Raw genomic sequence first — 3,472 nt, forward strand, 5'->3', positions numbered from 1 at the left:
CGGGGTCTGTAGTTTGAAGACCACTGCTCGTATTAAAGAGCGGTGGCACATTTACATTTTTTTTTCAGGAAATTGATTTCAAAAAAATTTTAAAAAGCGAGTTTGTTAAAATTAAATATTTTTTGTCCATTATTTTTTGAAAATCATTAAAATAAGATAATGTCACATTTTCTAAGAAGAGCATCGGAAAAATATTTTAAATGATGTCCCAGACAGTGTTGATGATGACGATGATAAGACTCTCAGCCCCCATGTGACCCCCCAGCGACCCCCCAGCATTGAATCACTCCTTCCCGGGCGTCTCGCGTGGCTGCAGCCGCTTATCACCCCCACGGCAGTGGGAGTGATCCATTCATTATGGACGTATGTGTAATTAACCAGCACGATCTTCCTAAAGTAATTCAATCAGCATTTTTTGTAAGAGATTGAGTCGCTAAAAAAAGTGAACGTAAATACGTTTTTGCACAAAACTACGAATGAATCGTTTTTGCACGAGGCGAGTGTGTGTCGGTGCATGGCTGCGCTCGCTCGCACGCGCGTGCGTGTATGTGTGCGGCTACAAATCAATTACAATTATTCCCACTTGACAATGCAATTAACGTTGCGGCTAATACAGCGGTTCCAGTCTCTTATCTAGAACGAAGACGGATTTGGACGGAGCCCCGGGTGCATATTAACAGGGTTGGGTAGGGTTACTTTAACTTGATTTCTTTTGGATTACTCCAATACCAAATATGCTAATAAAAGACAAAATAAACTAAATATGAATAAAATTACTAAATTTGTGCAGGCTTGGGGAGTAACGGAATACATGGAACGGCAAAAATGATGTTGGCAAGCTGTTTGGATTTATTTTCATTTTGTTTCTGTCGCATTTTATGTTAGTTTTGCCGGAGATCAAAGCCAGGAGAGAAAGCTTACCACGTGTTGTGAGTCATAATTTTATTCATATTTAGTTTATTTTGTCTTTTATTAGCATATTTGGTATTGGAGTAATCCAAAATTAATTCCAAGTATTCAAGTTAAAGTAACCTTACCCAACCCTACATATTAACCACCTTTCGCATGTAAAACTTATTATTTCGAGCAACTCGTTTGTTATTTCTGCAGGCGCCAAGGAGGAAACTACTACTACTTTTAATTTGATTTGATTTTGTTTTATTTAGTTATAAAGTAATCACCAAGTCCCAATTCAAAGTAGTTTCAGTTTAATTTTATGTAATTATAATCATAATGATCAGCTCAAAAGCAACACTTAGGTTTGTTTGATTGTTGTTTTATTTTGATATTAGTTATCAATTAGTGGTAAAGTCACTATATCAATTTAGTTTAATATAATTTAAATATATTTATGTGATAAAAGTCACCATTCGGGATCTATGTTTTATTTTTACTTTTTACAAATTAATTTTCAATGATTCATATGACTAAATATTGATTCCACACTTTCTTGTATTGGAATTTAAAAAATAATAATAATAATTTGTTTATTTTTGCGATAAAAGTCCCCAATAGGAAACTTTGTTTTCTTTTTACTATTTGCCATAAAATATAAAGTATATTGTTTTTGTTTTTTGTTTTTTTTTCCATATTTTTAAATCAATGTTAAAGCCACACTCCTTTTCATCTGAATGGAAAATAAAATATAAGTGTAACTACATTACCCAGAAAAATATGTTTGGAAATGAGCATTTCTTATTTATGTAATGCATATTTTAATAAAAACATATTGTTACTTTTATGGATCACTTTTTTTTTACTGTTTCTTGTAAGTTAAAAATATCGCTTTGAATAAATCGATCTATTTGCATGCCAGTGTCGAATAATGGCCAATTATCGAAAATGTATTATTTTCCCCACCATTACCTCCCAACAATATGGCGTGACATGGTCGCTATGGCAACGGTGCACGGGTGTGGGGGTCCGGATGTATTTTACTTGAGGTGATATAAGTGAACAAGTAAAATCGCCTGCTGTGGGTGACAATTTGGGTTAAAAATGAGACTGTTTATTGTAAGATTAACCATTTTTGCATGAATTATTTTGCTCTTTCCAGGTGTATTTAAAAAAAAAGATTATTGAATTCTTGTGTGGGTTATTTTTTTATGCAAAGCAGCACAGACATTGGGTCAAATCAACCCAAGCATTGTGTTGGTACAGTGCAAGTCTTAGTTCATTTTTTTTCCATACAAGATATGTCTGCAAAAAAAAGTGTGTGTGTTTGGAACTGTCGAACACACCAGCCACTGCCCCCTGCCCCTAAAAAAATAGACAATAGATACAAACCGTCTAGATCATTATAGAGTAACCAAAACAATATCGCTGCTCCTATGTTTACCAAGTGTTTTAAAATACATGGCTTTTATTGTATTTCATTTCATTATAATGTATAGCAGGGACCTCAACTTGTGGCCTTTGGGGCATTTGCGACCCCGGGATGATAGTTTGAAGCCCCAGCCTTAATATGATATTTTATAGATCAATTTAATATTAATCTTCAATTAGTTTATAGCTCTTTTTTGAAAATGTACTTAATTGTGAGTACCTGAATTATTGTTGTGTATATTGATAAAAGACTCATTAATTTGCCTACGAATTCTATCAGTGTTTATTTTTGGAGGAAAATGGGAAAACGGGTCTGGTTTTATCAGATTTTCTTTTAGTAACCCTTATTTGGCCCTACCGCAGGCCGTGGCTCTACCATGGTTGCCTACACAAAAGTTGAGCTTGAGACCCCTGATGGCTGCAACACGCATGGGTGTGCGTCCACGTCCACGCGCAGAATTTACGGCATACTTGAGCGCCTGTGACGTTTGCAAACGTGCGACCTAACCAAACCACGTACATATCGTTTTTTTTTTTAGTCCATTAAGATGTTTTAAGTTTTCTGAAACACGAGTGGGTGCATGCCCACGTGAACGTGCAGAATTTAGGGGTATATTGAGCGCCTGTGACGTTTCCGAACGCGCACCTCAACGGGTGCGTAACGTCAACTCTATAGTCTTTTTTTTCAAGTTCATTAGGGTGTTTTTCTGCAACACGCTTGGATGCATGTCTACGCTCACGCTTAGGTTATAGAGTATACTTGAGCACCTGAGACGTTTTCAAACCCGCGTTCCAACGTAACCACGTGCGTAACACTTATACGGAATAACGTCTTACTACTTTTGGATCGTTAAGATGCATCTAGTTTTCTGCAGCACGCGTAAGTGTTCGTCCAAGTGCACGCACAGAATGTTGGGCATACTTGAGCGCCTATGACGTTTTCAAACGTGTGCCCCGACGTAACCACGTGCGTAACTCGCCGCGTCAAAATCCACGCGAGAAAAAAAACTCCACGAGGCCAAATGATTTATCAAAGTGCCATTAACAAGAAAACGTCTCACCAAGGGCACCTTGCGCCGCACTGACGCACGAAAACCGAGTAAGAAAACGGGCGCGCGCTCTTCTGGTGCGCGCACACGACGTGCAA

The sequence above is a fragment of the Urocampus carinirostris genome, chromosome 4, assembly GCF_059441175.1.
Source record: "Urocampus carinirostris isolate Australia breed hairy pipefish chromosome 4, RoL_Ucar_1.0, whole genome shotgun sequence".
Taxonomy (NCBI): Eukaryota; Metazoa; Chordata; class Actinopteri; order Syngnathiformes; family Syngnathidae; genus Urocampus; species Urocampus carinirostris.